Source organism: Urocitellus parryii, chromosome 6, assembly GCF_045843805.1.
Source record: "Urocitellus parryii isolate mUroPar1 chromosome 6, mUroPar1.hap1, whole genome shotgun sequence".
Lineage (NCBI taxonomy): Eukaryota > Metazoa > Chordata > Mammalia > Rodentia > Sciuridae > Urocitellus > Urocitellus parryii.
The window spans coordinates 91,448,129-91,469,023 of NC_135536.1; the positions used below are offsets into that span (position 1 = coordinate 91,448,129).

General features: G+C 36.3%; 1 protein-coding gene across 2 annotated transcripts in view; it reads left to right on the forward strand.

Moving 5' to 3' along the window:
- The window catches only part of Ctdspl2 (CTD small phosphatase like 2), an 82,985-nt gene that overhangs the window by 6,224 nt on the left and 55,866 nt on the right, over positions 1-20,895 (forward strand). The window contains exon 1 of one of the 2 annotated variants that reach the window (XM_077799430.1): positions 2,322-2,398. The exons of the other annotated variant lie outside the window; for it this stretch is intronic. The gene's annotated coding sequence lies outside the window, so the exon portion shown is untranslated. Of the gene's footprint in view, positions 1-2,321; positions 2,399-20,895 lie in introns of those variants that run through there. 2 annotated transcript variants of the gene reach the window in all.

Here is a 20,895-nt window from a genome sequence, read left to right on the forward strand (position 1 = left end):
TCTCCAACTTCATCCATTTACCTGCAAATGCCATGATTTTATTTCTTTTAATGCTGAGTAATGTTCCATTGTGTATATATACCAAAGTTTCCCTATCCATTCATCTTCTGAAGGGCATCTAGGTTAGTTCCATAATTTAGCTATTGTGAATTGTGCTGCTGTAAACATTGATATGGCTGTGTCCCTGTAATTGCTATTTTTAAGTCCTTTGGATATAAACTGAGGAGTGGGATAGCTAGGTAAAATGGTGGTTCCATTCCCAGTTTTCCAAGGAACCTCCATACTGCTTTCCATATTGGCTATACTATTTTGCAGTTCCCCCAGCAATGTATGAGTATGCCTTTTCCCCCCACATCCTAGCCAACACTTAGTGTTGTTTGTATTCTTGATAGCTGCCATTCTGATTGGAGTGAGATGAAATCTTAGAATAGTTTTGATTTGCATTTCTCTAAGTGCTAGAGATGTTGAACATTTTTTTCATGTTTGTTGATTGATTGAATATCCTCTTCTGAGAAGTGTCTGTTCAGTTCCTTGGCCCATTTGTTGATTGGGTTATTATTATTTATTTTTTTGGCTTTAAGATTTTTTAGTTCTTTATATATCCTAGAGACTCGTTCTCTATCTGATGTGCTCGTGGTAAAGATTTGCTCCCATTCTGTAGGCTCTCTATTCACCTCACTGATTGTTTCTTTTGCTGAGAAGAAGCTTTTTAGTTTGAATCCATCCCAAAAAACCAAAGGCCGAATATTTTCTTTGATATGAGGATGCTGACTCATAATGGCTATGGGGGGGAGTGTGTGTGTGGGGGCATAGGAGGCACGGAGGAACTTTAGCTAGGGCAAAGGAAAGGCAGGGGAAAGGGGGGCAAGGGGTTAGAATGATGGTGGAATGAGTTAGACATCATTACCCTAAGTACATGTGGTGTGAAAATACTTTGTGTACGATCAGTGACTTGAAAATTTGTGCTCTTTATGTGTAATATAAAATGAATTACATTCTGACATCATGTATAACACATTAGAATAAATAAATAATTTAATAGAAATTATTTTAAAAATACTTACAATCACATTTAAGAAAATTATTAGTTATTTATGGACCTTTATTTATTTATTTGTTTATATGTGTGGCTGAGAATTGAACCCAGTGCTTCACACATGCTAGGCAAGCGTTCTACCACTGAGCCACAACCCCAGCCCTATAATCACATTTTAAACAGTCATGTACCCCAACACCGTCAGGGATGTGTTTTTTTTTTTGGGGGGGGGGTACCTGGGATTGAACTCAAGAGCACTCAACCACTGTCAGAGTCACATCCCCAGCCCTATTTTGTATTTTAGAGACAGGCTCTCACTGAGTTACTCAGTGCCTCACTTTTGCTGAGGCTGGCTTTGAACTCGGGATCCTCCTACCTCAGTCTCCTGAGCCACTGAGATTAAAGGTGTGTGCCACCATGCCTGGCTAGGGATATGCTTTTTAATTTTCTCATACATTTTCTTTTTGTGGGGAGGTGTCATACTGGGGATTGAACACAGAGCTTCACATGTGCTGCACAAGTGCTCTGCCACTGAGCTATATCCCCAGCCCCTTAATTTTCCTTTAGTAATAGTAAACAAGAGAGAACTTCTATTATAGAATTATAATTATACTAATTCTTATATAGTAATTCAAGTAAAAATTTACTTTTTATAAACATTGTCTTCCTCTATTTCGTCCTAGTACTCCTCTTTTTCTCTAGCCAGTATTGGCCTAGCACTTGAGCCCAGGGGCACTTTAATACTGAGCTATATCCCCAGCCCTTTTTATTTATTCTGAGACAGGGTCTTACACTGTGTTGCCCAGGCTGGCCTAGAACTTGTAATTCTCCTGCCTCAGCTTCCTGAGTATCTGGGATTACAGTTGTGCCACGTTGTGCCCAGTATCACATATGGAAGTTTTTATTGGAAAGGTATAAATGAATAGTTATCTCTCTTCCCTTGCCCAGATTTGGTGAGAATTACATTAAAAAAAAAAAAAACAAACACTCGAAGGAAAATTCTGCTAAAATTAAATTCGATTTTTTAATCTAAAGAATTATTTGTTGATACATCCAGTTAGTATATTAAAATTTGTATGTATATAAGTGAGTCCACTTAAGAAAAAATCGTGCACATTCTGTAGAAAAGAAATAATATGGTTAGAAATAATAACCTGTGTCAAGTTGCCTGTCAGCTTGTTGAGAAAAAGAGTGAAGTGTAGTACTTAGTTCTTATGAATTATGATCAATATTCTTGCTAAAATAATGTTTTTCTTTTTTTCTTTTTTGAGATGGGGTCTTGCTCTGTTGCCCAGGCTGGCCTTGAACTCCTGAGCTCAAGCGATCCTCCTGCCTGAGCCTCTTGAGTAACTGGGATCACAGGTGGGACTGTACCTGGCTAATATTTTATTTGGTTTTATTTATTTTTTGCAGTATTGGGGATTGAACCCAGAGACACTCTACCACTGATCTGCACCCTTAGCCTTTATTTTTTATTTTGAGACAGGGTCTCCTTATGTTACCCAGCTAAGCATGTACTTGAAATCCTCTGGCCTGGGCAAGTAACTGGAATTACAGGTGCATACCACTGTGCCAAGCCTAAGATTTTATTTTAAAATTTTATTGGAATGAATTTTCTTACACATGGCATTTTTTTTTGTAAAATGTTACGTTTATTTTTACAAAATTATGTTCAGTGGATATAGTTAAAACAATCTCCAAATTATTGCTCTATTAAAACTTAGGTTACAGAAATAGAAATATCTCATTGTGTCCATAATAAATACTGACTTTTTCCCTAATGGTATTTTTGATAAGGACATATGATTTTAAATTGGGGTGCTAATAGTAGTACTTAAAAACAGGGGCTGGGTCTTTTGCTCAGTGGTAGAACAACAGTGGTGAAGTATGCGAAAGGTTCTGGTTTTGATCCCTAGCATTGCAAAAAATAAGAAAAGAAAAACCTATCTGAATGACTACCTTACTATGTATTTTTAGTGATCAACTGAATGATGTCATCTTTTTAAAAATCAATATGTATTTACATAGTTTTTTAGTCATCAGTAATCTAATAGCCCACATATTGTTTTTCTAGAGAAAATAAATCAATCATGGTTTTAGAAAAATCACTTTTTTGTGTTGTTGTTTATTGAAAGAAACTTTGAGGGGGAACCCTCCCATAATTTTTTCAGCCTAACTTAGCAGCTCTTTTATTCTTGATATAGTTTCTACATTTTGCCAGATGTTTTTGATTTATTTTGTAGTTTCTGAAGAAGCCTATATTATTAACTAATAAGATAAACAGAAATATATGAGTAAAAAATGATTCACCTGCCTATTCAGGTGGCTGAGGCAGGAGGATCAGAATTTCAAGGTCAGCCTGGGCAATTTAGTGAGACCTTGTCTCAAAATGAAATTTTAAAAAGGGTTGATGATATAGCTCAGTGGTAGGGCAGCACTTGCCTAACATGTGTCTAGGGAAAACAAAAAAAAAAAAAAAGAAGTCCACCTATATTTATCACACATTGTATTGTGAAGGAAAGAAAAAAATGGTCCCTTTCTTGGGAGTTGTTACTCTATATGATGCTACTGTACTTACTCATTTTCCCCTAATTGATTTGATTTTTATTGGGAGACATATCTCTTTCTCTGAATTCATTTAATGACTTAGGGAAGTAGTGAACAATAAAAATGAATAGCTGTTGATATCTGAGCTATTGATTTCATCAGCCTGGAAATACAGACTTCAGTGGAAATAGATACTACCACTTTTAAAAATATCATTTGGTGATGACTTTTAGCTTTTTCTTTCTTTGATATAAGTGTTAATATGAATTTAGGAATCATATATATATATATATATTTTTTTTTTTGGTACCAGGGATTGAACTGAGGGACAGATGACCACAGAGCCACATCCCCAGCCTTTTTTTTTTTTTTTTTTTTTTTTTTTAATTTAGAGACTGGGTCTTGCTGAGTTGCTTAGGGCCTCTCTGAGTTGCTGAGTGTGGGTTTGAACTCTCAATCCTCCTGACTCAGCCTCCTGAGCTGCTGGGAATACAGGCATGTGCTACCATTCCTGGCTAGGAGTTATACCATTTTTAAGGAAAAGTCTAAATTAATGGCTTCTTAGAATTTAGGAGCTAGTAAAGACCAGAGCTGTCACCTAGTCCAGTAATGTCTGTGTTTTAATTTTAGAGATAGTTGAGGGTCATCTAGTCCAATAACATCTGTATTTTATTAGTGCGGAACTATTCTGAAGACTGTGTGTGTGTGTGTGTGGCTGTGGGGATTGAGCCCATGGTCTCACATATGCTATACAAACACACCGCCACTTTTTATTTTGAGGTTCTTGCACATTTGCCCAGGCTGTGATCCAGCTCTGATCCTCCTATCTCAGTCTCTCAAGTAGCTGGGATTACTGCTGTGTGCCACCACACCTATTCTGAAGATTTTTTAACATAGCAACGTTTATTTATTTTTTCTTGGTGCTAGTGATGGAACCCTGGTCCTTATCCATGCTAGGCAGATCCTCTATCATTGAATCACAGCACCAGCTCCCCCCAACTCCATATGTTTATCTTCACTAAAGTGCTGCAGGATTAACTTTTTTTTTTTTTTTTAAGGTAAAACCTATATGTAGTGAAATGCACAGATCTGATGTCCAACACCTTTTTTTTTTGTGTTGTTAAATAGTGTATGCTGGGCAAGCACTGTATCACTGAGTTACATCCCCAGCACTTTTTAAGTTTTTAAAAAATTTTGAAGCAGGTTCTCATTAAGTTGCCCCAGCTTGCCTCAGAGTTGTGATCCTCCTTGTGTCAGCCTCCTGAGTAGCTAGAAATATAAGTGTGTACTACTACAAATGTCCAGTAACTTCTTATTTCCCTTTCAATGTGTGATATATTAGTATATTGTTATTCTCCTTTATTCAGCAAATATGCTTGTTTGAAAGACAGCACAGTAGTTAGTTTTAGATAATTTGTTAAGAATCTTTTATATGCAGTATACTGTTTTCCTTTCATGTTTTTTGGGAAGAAATTTGTGCGCTCAAGATCTCAGTAGCAACTGAGTTTTTATCATTATTATAACTTATTAACATAGACAAATTGAAACCATAATTGTCTGCCTCAGAGATTGCTTAGTATCAGAAATTTTGTTAAGAGGAAGGAAATCTTATGAGGAAGAACATTTTTAGTTTTATTTATATACCCTTTTTGTGAGCAAGAATTGATTAGTGTAGTGAGGACTGTTTGTTTCAGTGATATAGTTTTCCTCCCATCCTCCCCGTGTCTTTTTTTTTTTTTTTTTTGTATGGTGGTGGTACTGGGGATTGAACCCAGGGTACTCTACACTGAGCTACATCTCCAGTTCTTTTTATTTTCTATTTTGACATAGGGGCTTGTTGCTGTGGCGCTTGCTTTGTAATCCCAGTGGCTCATGAGGCTGAGGCAGGAGGATCACGAGTTCAAAATCAACTTCAGGAATGTAGGTCCTAAGTAACTTAGGGAGACCCTGTCTCTAAATAAAAAATAAAAAGGGCTGGGGTTGTGGCTCAGTGGTTATCTGCCCCTGGGTTCAATGCCTGGTTCTAAAAACCCTAGTTTAACAAGCTTATGGGCTTGTTAAATTGCCAAAGTTGGCCTCAAACTTGTTATCCTCTTACCTCAGCTTTCTGAGTAACTGGAATTGCAAGTGTATGCTATCAGGCCCAGCCATTATGTGGTCTTTTTGAGAGAAATGAAAAAAAAAAATTATTCTTTGTTTCAACAAGATTAAGTTATGTATATCAGGCGATTGGAGTTATAGATAAGCTCTGTGCCTTCAAGACTGTTTCAGTCTAGTATAGTTATATATATAGAAAGGTTATTTCAATAGAAACAGATTATTTCAGTGTGATTTATTAAGAAGTAGAGATAATTACAGGGTTTACACAATGTATTTGTGGATGTGGAGTTCATTATGGAGTAATGATACTTGGACTGAATTTTAAATAATGATAAGAACTGGTTGAAAGAATGAAGGTAGAAGCATGTGTCGAGCACAAAGTGGATAGGGAACTATTATTACTGCAGCCTAAAGAATGAGGCAACTGCTGAGCACGGTGGCCCATGCCTGTAACCCCAGAGACTCAGGAGGCTGAAGGGCAGGATCATAAGTTTGAGGCCAGCCTCAGCAACTTAGATCCTAAGCAACTTAGTGAGACCCTGTCTCAAAATAAAAAATAAAAAGGCTGAGGATGTGGCTCAGTGTAAAGCACCCCTGGGTTTAATACCTGGAACAGGGTGGGGGCGGGGGATGAGGCAGCTAATAGCAATGAAAGGGGGAAAAAAAAGGCTAGAGAGTAGATCTGGTAAGGTTATATACAAACCCAGAGAGTAGGTTTTATTTGGAAGGCAGATGATGGGAAATCTGGCGAGAGAACTAGGTAAATTTGTGCAGTGTGGAAGATGGATTTCCACAAGACAAAAAATATTTTGGAGCTAAAATCTTCAGGATTTGATGATTGGCTGTAGGTAATAAGAGAAAGGAGTGGTAACTAGAATGTTTAGGATGACTTCTAAGTGTCTGGCTTGGTTTCAAAGCCTGAGCTATGATGAAGAATGTAATAGGTAAAATAGTAGGAAGAGTAGATTTTGGAATAGTGTGGAATGGGGAAAGTAATTCAATTTTAGGTGCAAATTCAGAATATTGAGGAGGCACTTGGATGTGTGTGTGAAATTTCAGGTGGTGTTAAAAGAACTAACACAATCAATGTTGTAGTTAAAATGAACATTTGGAAGAGATTCTTTGTCCACTCCCACGTCTCTTACCTTTAATCCTTTTGCCTGAGTTGCAGATAAGTTTTCTTTTAGAGGGGGTGTACCGGGATTGCAGGGGCACTTGACCCCTGAGCCATATCCCCAGCCCTATTTTGTATTTTATTTAGAGACAGGGTCTCATTGAGTTGCTTAGCACCTCAATTTTGCTGAGGCTGGCTCAACTTGAAATCCTACTGTCTCAGCCTCCTGAGCTGCTGGGACTACCTGGCTTGAGTTGCATATAATTTGAAGCCAACTTTATGCCCAGTTCTAGATTATTGGGCAATCAACTTTTTATAATCCTAAAATGAGAACTGGTTTAAATTTGAAAAAATGAGAATGTTCTACATTCTATATTTTTTTCCCCAGTGTCTTGATTTCTTAATTTTGAAATATTGCTCCCATTGCTGTTTATTTTGTGATGTATTCTACTTAAATTGTATCATTTTCATTTAGTAGTAGATTTATTTCCCTAAACATGCTCATTTCCCAATCTTTACTTGCTTATTCTATTTTTTACTGATAATAGGAAAGAACTTACCTAGTTAAAGAATGAGATTTGTTAAATTCTAACATAAATAGGATTATATGCATGTTAAAACTTTTCTCTTTATATTTTAAGTGTACATAATTAAGTTAGGTTATAATAGATGTTGTATAGGTAATCTCTAACTTCTAATGAATAAACTGATATCTATTGTCTGTTTCATTTTGGTATCAGGGTCATGTAGCCTTATAAAGTAAGTTGGGAAATGTTTCTTCTTTTTCTGGAAGAGTGTATAGATTAGATATTGTGTTTGTTTAGTACCAGAAATTGAACCCAGGGGTGCTTTAGTACTGAGCCACATCCCCAGCCTTTTTATTTTTTATTTTGAGACAGGGTTTCACTAAATTGCTTAAAGCTTCACTAAATTACCGATGCTGGCTTCAAACTTGAGTCTTAAGGATTACAGGTGTGTGCCTTTGCGCTTAGCCAGCCTTTTAAGTTTTTGAGTCAGGATCTTGCAAAGTTGCTCAGGCTGGCCCCAAACTCCTGCCTCAGACCCTGGGGTTGCTGAGATTTCAGGCATGTGACACCAACCCTGGAGTATTGTTTATTTTTAGATGTTGGTAGGATTCTCCACTGAAGCCATCTGGGCCTGGAGTTTTCTGTGTTGGAGGTTTTTAGTACAGGTTCAATTTTCAAAAGAAATAAGGCTAATTAAGTTATCTATTGTGTGAGCTTTGGAGATTCATATTTTTTGAGAAATTTGACAATTTCATCTAAATTGGTAAATATATGGGCATGAATTTGTTTGAAATAGTCCACAATTTCCCTTTCAAAGTCTATATGATATTGAAAGTCTGTAGTGATATTCAATTTTTAATTCCCAGTATTGTTTTTCGGTGTACTAAAGATCAAGTCTATTGCCTTATGCATGGTAGGCAAGTGTTCTAGCACAGTGCTACAGTCCCAAGCCCTTTTTGTTTTTTATTTTGACACAGGATCTCACTATGTAACCCAGGTTGGCTTCCCAACTTTTCAACCTCTTGCCTTAGGCTCCCCAGTAGGTGGGATTATAGACATGCACCATCTTTCTTTCCTAGCCTCAATATTGGTAATTTGTGACTTTATTATTATTTTCTCACTTCTAGCAGAGGTTTAACAATTTTCTGATTTTTATTGAAATTCAACTTTAAGTTTCATTGACTTATTACCCCTCACTCCCTGCCTTTTTTTTCCCAGGACTGAACCCTGGGCCTCATGCATATATATTGGGCATGTGCTCTACCACTGACTGAGCTAAATTCTCCCCGATTTTTTTTTTTTTTTTTTTTTTTTGGTATCAGGATTGAACTCAGGGGCTCTCTACTATTGAGCTTCATCTCCAGTGTGGTTTTTGTGTTTTATTTAGAGACAGGGTCTCACTGAATTGCCTAGTGCCTCACTTTTCTGAGGCTGGCTCTGAACTCACAGGATCCTCTTGCCTCAGCCTCCTGAGCCACTGAAATTTCAGGTTTGCACCAATGCCCTCGGCTTCCCCTATTTTTTTCTGATTTTAACTTAATTGATTTTTGATTTCTGGTTATATTGAATGCTTTTGTCTCTTGACGATGGTGGATTATGTTTTTTGCCATTTTTGTCTGTCACATTATTTTACTGAATGCTTGATATTTTGAACAGAACAACAAAGACTATTATTTATATCTGGAAAACTGCGTTCCTGAACTTTTAAGTATAGGAGATTGAGTCGATCTGGTCAGGATTTGAGTTTCACTTTTGTTGTATTACCTTAAGTACACCATTTGGCTTCAAATTTCTCATATGTTATTTTGTGCTTGGAATGTGGGAAGATATTTCTGTTTTTCTGATCAGCTCGAAGCTTTTGGCTTTTTCTTTGTATCTTTGCCTTAGTGGGAAATTTCTAAGTCCTTCAGACCCTCTCCCAGAGGTGGTGGACTACTACTATATTAACTTGGTACTTATGAGTTGCAGTCTTAGATAGGCCCTTGTGTGTGTTAGCATCAAGGGTGGGATTCTCTCTTAATGATCTTGCCCCTCTAGGCCAAATTATATCTTGAGTCTTTGCAGGTCTTGTTTGGAAAAAGTTTTTCTCAAGCCTGCTTCTGTCGTAAATCTCTGATGTTATTAATATGACATTAGATCTCTAATGACTGTTTCCCTTATTGGTAGAGGAGTTTTTTCTTTCACGTTTCTCTCATCTTTAATGAAGTTTTCACTGTGCTCTGGGGAACTGCCGGATTTTTCTGCCTCATCCAGTACCTTAAAGATTGGATCTGAGCCAGGTACAGTTGGTGTACATCTGTAATCCCAGTGACTCAGGAGACTGACATAGGAGGATCGTAAGTTCCAAAGCCAGCTTCAGTAATAGCAAGGTGCTAAGCAACTCAGTGAGACCCTGTCTCTAAATAAAATATAAAATAGGGCTCAGTGGTTGAGTTTTCCTGAGTTCAATCTCTCGGTACCAAAAAAAAAAAAAAAAAAAAGATTGGATTGGTTAGGGGATTGTATTTTTTCCCCATCATCTGCTTTCTCTGTCTAGCCTTACATCACATTCACGGGGCCCCACCCACACTGTGAGCACCTGGTAGAAATCTGGCTAATATATTATAGTTGGTTTTCTTTTTTTTTTAAAAAAGAGAGAGTGAGAGAGAGAGAATTTTTAATATTTATTTTTTAGTTCTCGGCGGACACAACATCTTTGTTGGTATGTGGTGCTGAGGATCGAACCCGGGCCGCACGCATGCCAGGCAAGCGCGCTACCACTTGAGCCACATCCCCAGCCCTATAGTTGGTTTTCAATTATTGTTTTGTGGTACCAAGGGATAATATATGCTTATGCTAGTTCACACTTCACCTTTAGCAGTGTGTTAACAATTTTAAATTTAATTCTTTTTACCTGTTTTCAGCCATACCTGCAGATGAGCCAGTGTTTGTATTCTGTCTCTTTTAGGAAGGGCTTGTCTTTTCCTCAATTTGTGATTTCTTGTTTACTCTGAGTCTTCCCTCAGCTATCTGATTGATTCAAGAAAGATTTATTAATTTTTTAGTTTATCCAGTTTTTCCTGTCATTAGGTTGGGAGCAGCATTCTTTCCAGCTTCTTATAACCTAAGCAAAACCCAATTAATTTATAACAATAGGTCTTTAGGCAAAATTTCAGTTGGTCGTAGCAGCCCCTTTTCTGGGTCTGTACCTGATAATCCCATGACTTTACCTTCAGGTTGCCTTGTCTTTGGCAAGAGACCAAAGAAAGGGGTTCAAATTGGTTAGATATGTAGTAGAGAAAGAGATTTCCTACCTGGCCCTCGATTGCCTTTTTCTCTTCCTAAACACTGTGGTTCCTCCAAACCTGTGTTGTGGTCAGCTTCTCCTGTACAATTTTTGTCTCTTCTCAGTTCTTCTCCCAACCTTCTTATCCTTCCATTCTGTTTCCTGTTGTGAAATGCCTAGAAGAACCAGGTTGCGGATTTTAAAATCCAGAATCAAAATGAAATATTTGAATAGTTTGTGTACACAATAATTTGTAATGTTTTTGTCTGCAATTTGTTTATTTATTAATTTATGGCACTAAAGATTGAAGCCAGGGGCCCTATTCTGAGCTATGTTATATTAGCTTTTTAAACTCTAAGAACTCATTGAGTTACTGAGACTGATTTTGAACTTGTGATCCTCCTGCCTCAGATTCCCGAGTAGCTGGGAGTATAGGCGTTTTTAAAAAAACAAGTAAAAAACCATAGGGTAGGAGGACAAATTTTACTTTGTCTTTTTTCCCTTTTTGTTTTCTCTTTTTCCTGTTCTCATTGTGTTTTACCCTTTGTTCACAATAGTTTGTTTTGAAAATAACTATAATAGAAGATATTTTGTTTTCTCACTTCAGAGTGTCTATTACTTTCTTGAAAAGGTTTGCTTACCACTACCATTAGTGGCTTGGGAAAAAAGGATTAGATAAATCTATGGCTTTATTAAAAATGTGTTAAAATGATATAACAACATTTACTATTTTAGGGGCTGGGGATGTGGCTCAAGTGGTAGCCTGCTCGCCTGGCATGCGTGGGACGCTGGGTTCGATCCTCAGCACCACATAAAATAAAGTAAAGATGTTGTGTCCACCGTAAACTAAAAAATAAATATTAAAAAATTTTCTCTCTCTAAAAACAAAACAAAAAACATTTACTATTTTATGAAACAACATTTACTATTTATTTATAAATATTTTATATATTTTAAAGTATATAGTATCTTTAAGTACCTTGTATAAACATCCCTACCATCCATCTCCAGAACTTTTTTCATCTTCTCAAACTAAAACTCCGATCATTAAATAGACTTCAAGATTCATCAGTATTGTAATTTCCTTCCTTTTAAAGACTGAATACTATTTTAATTGTGTGTACCACGTTTTGTTATGTGTTCATCCATTGATGGACACTTGATCTGCTTTTACTTTTTGGCTATTGTGGATAATGCTGCTTTGGATATGGGTATGCTGTTTGAGTCCCTGCTTTTTGGATTCTTTTGGGTGTACACCTAGAGTAGAATCATATGGCAGTTTTGTGTTTAATTTTTTTTAAAGATGGACTCTATCTATCTATCTAGTGGTGCTGAGGATCGAACCCAGTGCCTCATATGTGCAAAGCTATACTCTCTACTGCTGAGCTATAACCCCAGCCTCTTATTTTAATTTTTGAGGAGCCACCATACTGTTTTCCACAGCAACTGCACCATTTTAAATTTTTACTATCATTGCAGAAGGATTCCATTTTCTCAACATCTTTGTTAGCACTTGTTTCTTGTTTTTAAATAATATCTGAATGGGTGTAAAGTTGTATGTCATGGTTTTAGTTTATCTATTGATTAGTGTTGTTGAGTGTTTTTATATGGCCATTATCTATTTTATATACTATTTGGAAAAATGTCTACTTAAGTACTTTGCCTTTTTTAAATTGGGTCGATTTTAATTGGTTGTTTCTGATTATTGACTTCTTTATATATTTCCAAAAATTTTCTCCCATTACCTTTTCACTCTGTTGGGTTCTTTGATACACAAATATTGTTTTAGTTGTCAATGAACCTTTATTTTATTTATTTATATATGGTCCAGAGACTTGAACCCAGTGCTTCACACATGCTAGGCAACCGCTCTACCACTGAGCCACAGCCCCAGGCCAAATGTTTTTTAATTTTGATGTAGTCCCATTTATCTATTTTTTTTTGAGGGTGTGTATGGTGTAAGTTAAGTTCCGAATGTTTTTTATTTGTATGTCCAGTTTTACCAGCACCAGAGGTTTATAGTTTTAATATAAGTGCATCTTGCCTTTTAAATATAAGTGCATCATGCCATCTTTGTCTCCTTTTCTTTTGTAAAATGGAAATAATGTACATTTTGGGATTGAAAAGATTAAATGAAATAATGTACAGTATTACAAAGCATGTAGGGGACTGTGGATGTAGCTCAGGTTTAAAGAACTTGCCTGGTGTATAAAGGTCCTAGGTTCCATCCTTAGCTACACCAAAAAATGTATGGGGAAGCATTTAGGACCAGGTTTTTTTGTTGTTGTTGTTTTAAAGAGAGAAAGACAGATAATTTTTTAATATTTTATTGTTTTCGGTGGACACAACATCTTTATTTTATTTTTATGTGGTGCTGAGGATCGAACCCAGTGCCCTCTGCATGCCAGGCAAGCGCGCGCTGCCGCTTGAGCCATAACCCCAGCCCACCAGGTTTGTATATAGCACTTGTGTTGAGATATGGAATGTAGCTGTTCAAATTATTTATATAATGAATTCAATTCTGGATTTTTCTGTTCAGTTACATCATAGGTTAACTGTGCAGACAGATGCTGCTCATTTGTACTATTGTTTTTATAAGAAGTTCTAAGTTTGGTCAGTTGTGGCACATGACTCACATGACTAAGACTGTAATTTCAGTGACTGGTGGCTGAGGCAGGAGGATTGCAAGTTAGAGGCTAGTCTTGGCAAATTAGACATAATGAAGGGACAGGGAGCTTGAGATGGGAATTAGTGCTAGAATGCCCCTTGGTTCGTTCAATTTTCAGTGCCAAAAAAAAATTAATAAGCTTAATTTTGAGTTCCTATCAACCTATTTGTAAACAAAGGGTTCACAGTTTAACTTTATTTTTAGGTTTTGCACAGCCAGGAGTTCCACAGAAAAATTACCTATGCCAAAGGATTATTTAGACAAAAAACAGACTTTAGAGAATAATGGAAATTGGAAATTTTGGTAACTTTAATTTGTTTAAAAAAATGTTTTTTGATGATGAATATACTTAATGTCACACTGCAGATTACTTCTATTGAAATTATTCAGAAATTGTTGCTTAAAGCACTTATGCCCTCTTTGCCTTTTTTTTTTTTTTAATAAAGTGGAAATAATGTACATTTGGGATTAAAAAGATCAAATGAAATAATGTACAGTATTACAAAGCATGTAGGGGACTGGAGATGTAACTCAGGTTTAAAGCACTTACCTAGTGTATGCAGGTCCTAGGTTCCATCCTTAGCAACCCCCCAAAAAGGTATGGGGAAGCATTTAGGACCAGGTTTTGTATATAGCACTTAATAAATGACAGCTGTATGTTAATGTCATCTTAATCTTTTGCATATTCAGATAAATATAGTTAAAATAGGTATTTTTAAGTTTTTTGAAAAGGTAAGGTTTGAGGGTTGGTTTTCTGAAGTTACCAAATAGTGGACAACTATGTTAGAAAGCCATCACAGTACTTTTTACTGAGTTCTTTGGTATTGTGGTTGGATTATGTTTCAGTATTCAAGTAAACATGGACATTTAACCCTTTATTTTAGTAATTTTTAAGAAAAGCCAAGAGAGTTTTGCAAATATTTATTGACATCCTAGTATCACACCAGCATAATTTTATGAGAGTCTGGAAATTCAGTTAAGAAATTTTTTTGAACTGTGCATGGTGGCAACACCTGTAATCCCAGTGACTTGGGAGGCTGAGGCAGGAGTCAAGGCCAACCTCAACAACTTAGTGAGACCCTGTCTCAAAACAGAAAAATTTTAAAAATGGGTTGGAGATGTAGCTCAGTGTCGTGCTCCTAAGTTAGATCTTCAGTGCCAATCAATCAATCAATCGATAGATGAATATTTTTGGCTAGGATTTGTTTTTCTTCATTTTTTTAGTATTTATTTTTTTTAGTTACAGGTGGACACAATATCTTTATTTTATTTTTATGTGGTGCTGAGGCTCAAACCCAGTGCCTCACACATATTAGGTGAGTGCTCTACCTCTGAGCCACAACCCTAGCCCCTGTTTTTCCCATTTTTAATGTTTACATTATGAAGTAGCAAGTTGCATGTCTCCTTATACATTCAAGCATATTTTAGGGTATCTTCTCAGAAATGTTGGGGTATTTCTGCTTTGGTTGGGGAGGATAAAGTTTCTATCCTTGGCATTTTAGAGGTTTTTCAAAAAATAATTTGGGTGCATAGAAGGACAGAATACTCTTATTTATTGATTGATTGATTTTTATGTGTTTATGAGGATCAAATCCAGGCAAGCGCTCTACCCCTGAGCTATACCCGCAGCCCAGTATTTTAGAAAAGATGGGAAAGGGGCTGGGGTTATGGCTCAGCCATAGAGTGCTTGCCCAGCACGTGTGAGGCCCTGGGTTTGATCCTCAGCACCACATAAAAATAAATAAACAAAATAAAAGTATTGTGTACAACTAAAAAATAAATATATTTTAAAAAAAGAAAAGATGGGAAAGGGCATGCATAGATCTTTTCTTTTTTTTAAACTTCATGACATTTTAAAAAAAGTCTTTAGTTGTTGAGGGACCTTTATTTTATTTCATTTATTTATATGTGGTGCTGAGAATCAAACCTAGTGCCTCACACATTCTAGGCAAGTGCTCTACCACTGAACCACAACCCTAGTCCCTGTATAGATATTTAATCAACATGGAAATTAGAAGTTAGCTTATAAATTATAATTGCAATGTATTGTTTCATTGATTATCAAAATTTATAATTTAAAATATTTTTTACCTTCAGTTAGCAAACTTTTTTAAAAATATATTTTTAGTTGTTGATGACCTTTATTTTATTATTTATATGTGGAGTTGAGAATTGAACCCAGTGCCTCACACATGCCAGGTAAGTGCACTACCACTGAGCCACAGCCTCAGCCCCCAGTTAGCAAACATTTAAAAAATAAAAATAAAATCTTACTTGTAAAATTCAGTCACATAGGAACTCCTTGTATACAACTGGTTGAAGTGACTTTTCAGAGTTACTACCAAATGTTAACGATCTTTGACATAATAAATTTACTTCTAAGAAGCATTTTTCTTTTCTTATAAATTAGAGCTTTATTATTATACATACTATGGGTTCATCCCAACAAACTTGTACATGCATGGAATTTGATTTCAATTCATGAATCCCTTTTTTTCCCCTCCCATGTTCCCTTCCCTCCCCCAGTCTCCTTCCTCTTTTAGACTTCCTTTGGCTTATCTATTTATTTTATATTTGATTGGTTATTTTTACATATATAAAGGTAAAATTCCCTGTAGTATATTTATATATGCAAATAACATGATTTTAAAGAATTTATTCTGCATTGTCTTTCCTTTATCATCTCTCTACTCTGCCTCTTGATCTCCTACTACATTAATATAATATCCTTCTCTTCACCTTTCCTTTATTTCACTCTAGCTTCTGCATATGAGAGAAAAATCTTTGAGTTTCTGAGTTTGACTTATTTCATTTAGAATGATATTCTCCATTTCCATCCATTTGCTGGCAAATGCCAAGATTTCTTTCTTCTTTATGTCTGAATAGAACTTCATTGTGTATATATGCCACATTTTCTTAATCTATTCATCTATTGAGAGTACCTAGGTTGATTCCATAATTTAGCTGTCATCAATTGTGTTGTTATAAACATTGAGATGACTATTGCTGTAGTATGCCAATTTTAGATCTTTTGGGAAAATACCAAGGAACGTGATAGGTGGGTCATATGCTGGTTCCATCTCTGATTTTTTTGAGGAATCTTTGTACTGCTTTCCAGAGTGGTTGTACTTAGTCTGCAGTCCCACCAGCAAAATTCAAGTGTATCTTTTCCCCAACATCCTCATCAGCATTTGTTTGTATTCTTGATCATTGCCATTCTGACTAGAGTGAGATGAAATCTTAGTGTAGTTTTATTCTGCATTTCCCTGATTGCTAGAGATGTTGAACTTTTTTTTTTCATATAATTAATGGTCGTTTTTGTTTCTTCTTGTGAGGAGTTTCTTTTTAGTTCTTTTGCCCATGTATTGAATAGGGTTTGTTTTGTTTTGCTTTTGGTGTTTTTTGAATCTTTATATCTTCTGTATATTAATCCCCTAGAAACTTTTTTCCTTTCTTTTTTCTCCTTCCATCTCTCCTTCCTTTTCTCATTTTTTTCTTTCCCCTTCCTTATCTTTCTTTCCCCCTCCTCTGGCCCCTCCTTTTCCCTCTTCTCCCTTCTCAGAAGTCTGTTTATATTGCCCAAACTGACCTTGAACTCCTAGAGTTTTTACAGTCCTGCTTTAGTCTCCTAAGTAGCTGAGACTACTTAAGCATGTGCTACTTCTCCTGGTTTAGGAAATTAGGAAACTATCTTGCGAATCAGAAATTTATATAATTACTTCAGTTGAGGTGATAGTAGTGAGTAGATAGAACAATTTAATTTCCTTACAACTCAGTGTTCAAATTATGGAGCTGAGCCCAGTGGCGTATGCTTGTAATCCCAGCATCACTGGTGGCTGAGGCAGGAAGATTGCAAGTTCAAAGCCAGCCTCAGCAACTTAGTGAGGCCCTAAGCAACTTAGGGAGATATCTCTAAATAAAGTATAAAAGAAGACAGGGCATGTGGCTCAGTAGGTAAGCATGCCTGGGTTAAGCATCCCTGGGTTCAATTCCCGGTATCCTCACCAAAAGGAACATTTATCTTACATTGGAATATTATATGGCTATTAAAATTATATTCCCAGTCTTATATGTTTGCATATTACCAGCTACTCTGACATCTGAGACAGGAGAATCTTTTGAGCCTAAAAGTTTGAAACCAGCCTGGGCAGCATAGCTAATTAGAACAACACAAAACAAAACCTTCAAGTTTTTACCATGTATAGAAGGGGGAAAGGAGATAATATATGTAGTATAAGTCTAATTATTGAGTATAGTACATATACATATTAAAACAAACTAATATACCCACAGTTCATTCATCTCTGGGTTGAGGAATTATGTAATCTTTTTTGTTTTAATGTGCTATTAAAGTTTTTAAACAGTTAATTTTATAATAAAAGGGCTTCAATAAGTCCATTTGAAATAAGAAATTCTCATATTCTTGGGCTGGGGCTGTAGCTCAGCACTTGCCTAGCATGTGTGAGGTACTGGGTTCGATTCTCAGCATCACATAATAAACAAATAAATAAATAAAATATATTTTAAAAAGACGTACTTTTTACCGGGCTGGGGATGTGGCTCAAGCGGTAGCACGCTCGCCTGGCATTCATGCGGCCCGGGTTCGATCCTCGGCACCACATACCAACAAAAAGACGTACTTTTAAAAAAAGTATATTGTGGACATGTTTATATTTTTCTTGGATAAAAACTTAGAAGTGAGTCAGGCACAATAGTCCACAATTACAGTCTTTCATCTGCCTGGAAGGTTCAGGTAGGAGGATCACAAATTGGAGGCCAGCCTGGGCAAAATAGAGAGATTCTGTCTCAAAATAAAATTTTTAAAAAAGGTTTGGGATATAATTTAGTGGTAGAGCACTTACCTACCGTATTGGAGACCCTGGATTCAATTCCCAGTATGTTAAAACAAGCAAGAACTCTCAAAAACCTTGGAAGTGAGATTACTGAATCAAAGAGTTAGATGTGTATATATTAGGAATAACTGAACATTGCCAAAAAACTTATATTCCTACCAAAAGAATATGAGCGATCTCATTGTTCATGGCCTTTACTACTTTTGTCAATCTTTTTAATATATGCCATTTTAGTAGATGTGAATTTGTATGCCTTTTGTGGTTTTAACTTATACATTTTTTTTCTTCTTTGGTGATGCTGGGGATTGAACCCAAAGATGTTTTACCACTGAGTTGCATTCCTAGCCTCTTGTATTTTTTGAGTCGTGGTCTCATTATGTTTCTTAAGGCCCAGGCTGTCCTTGAACAAGTGATCCTCTGCTTCAGGTTTCTGAGTAGCTGGGATTACAGGCATGTGCCACCATGCCCAGCTCAGTCATCTAGTTTTTAATGGAGTGTCTTCTCAAAGTTTTTGCCCTTTTTCCCCCATTCAGATGACTTTTTTGTCCTGTGTATTGTGTTTTTGGATGTCTGTGTGTTCTAGATAGAAGTTCTTTGTGAAATATGTATTTTGTGAATATTCTGCCAGTTTGCCTTTTGATTTTCCTAATGGTGTCTTTTGATGGTCATAAAATTTTTCATTTTTATTAGTAGTTCATTCTTTTTTTCCTTAATTGTTATTCTTTGTACAAGATCACGTCATCTATAAAGAGAGAGTTTTACTTTTTGTTCTAACATAAATTTGTGTGTGCACACGTGCACGAGTGTGCATGTGCATGCATATAATTGCCTGGTTAATCCTCCAGTAAAATATTAAATAGAGCTGGGTGAGGTGTCGCATGCCTGTGATCCCAGTGGTTCTGAAGGCTGAGGCAGAAGGATCATGAGTTCAAACCCAGTTTTCTCAGCAATGGCAAGGTGCTAAGCAACTCAGTGAGATCCTGTCTCTAAATAAAATGCAAATAGGGCTAGGAATGTGGCTCAGTGGTTGAGTGCCCCTGAGTTCAATCCCTGGGATCCCCCCCCCCCAAAAAAAAAATGTTGAGTAGAGGTGATAAAAGTGGATGTCTTTGTTGTTGTTGTTGTTTTTTATCTTGCAAGTAGAGCATTGAGTTTTTGACAATGTGTGATTACATAGATTTTTATCAGGTTGAGGAAGTTCCGTTTTTTTTTCATTTGTTGAAATTGTTTTTATCATGAAAGGTTTGAACAAACAACACTTTTTCTGCTTCAGTATAGATGATCATGTGGATATTTTCCTTTATTCACTTAATATCATATGATATTGATTGACATTTGTGTGTGAGCATACGTGCACGTGCTAGTTAGAATTGAATCCAAGAGTATTTTGCCTCTGAGCTGTATTTTGAGCTCTTTTTTTAAACAATTTTTGTTACTTTGAGATAAGGTCTAAGTTGATTAGACTAGCTTCAAATTTGCAATTCTATTGCCTCAGCCTCCTGAGTTGCTGATGTGCTGTAAGGCCTTTTTATTTTGAGACAGGGTCTTGCCAAGTAGCTTAGGTTGGCCTTGAATTTGTGATTCTCCTGCCTCCTAAACAGCTGAGATTACAGGTGCACAACATCATCTTTGGCTGTATATTTTAAAATTTCCAAGTATTTGATACTTTCAGGTTTGTTTTTTGTTGTTGTTGATTTATAATTTGATTTATGATTGTGGTCAGAGAACAGTTTTTTGTTTGGTTTGTTTTTGCTGTGCTGGGGATTGAACCCCAGCCTTTGAAAATTATTATTTTTTTTAATTTAAATAAGAGCCTCGTCTTGATAAATTTCAAGTCTCAGCATGTTGCCTATTATGGTAAGGATTCCATGAGCCATTGAAAAGTATTTTCTTAGCTGGATATAGGAGCATGTACCTGTAATTCCAGCTACTTGGGATACTGAGCAGGAGGATAGCAAGTTTGCTACTAGCTTCACAAAAAGACCTGTTCTTTTGAGACCCTGTTTTTAAAAAGGGGGCTGGTGATGTAGCCCAGTGATACAGTGTCCCTGTATCCCCCACTCCTACACACACACACACACACACACACACACACACACACACACACAAATGAAACTAGCCTGGGCAGTTTATCAACAACAACTCTCAAAATTTAAAAATGGGGTGGTTGTGTAGCTCATTCAGAGCTGTTGCCTGGCATGTGGTAGGGCTCTGGGAGAAATTCTCAGTCTTGTGTTAAAAAAAAAAAAAAAGTGGTTAGTTTTGAAAATTCCTAATGGTTTAACTGCTGTTAAACCTACTTAACCTATTTAACACTATTTACAACCTACATTCCACACTTCAGCTTCCTTTTTTAAGGGTTCTTGTCTTTCATTCTGGTGAATACCTGTTCGATTTTTTTAAAAATATTTTTTCAGTTGTAGGTGGACACAATTCCTATTTATTTATTTATTTATTTATTTATTTATTTATATGTGGTGCTGAGGATCGAATCCAGTTCCGCACCTGCGATAGGCAAGCACTCTACCACTGAGCCACAACCCCAGCCCCACCTGTTCAGTGTTTTTTTTAAAGGACCTTTTTCTTAAACTTGATCTTGCATTTTATAGATATAAAAGTATATTCTATACTTATTTGCTGGACTTTTTGTTTCTCTCGGGCAGAAATTATCATCTCAGTCTTTTGTTTGCAATTTTAATGAAGTGAACCCCTTAAGACTGGACTCCTTTATGTCATGTCTTTTTTTAATATTTATTGTTTAATTGTACACAATAGTTTGTTGTTG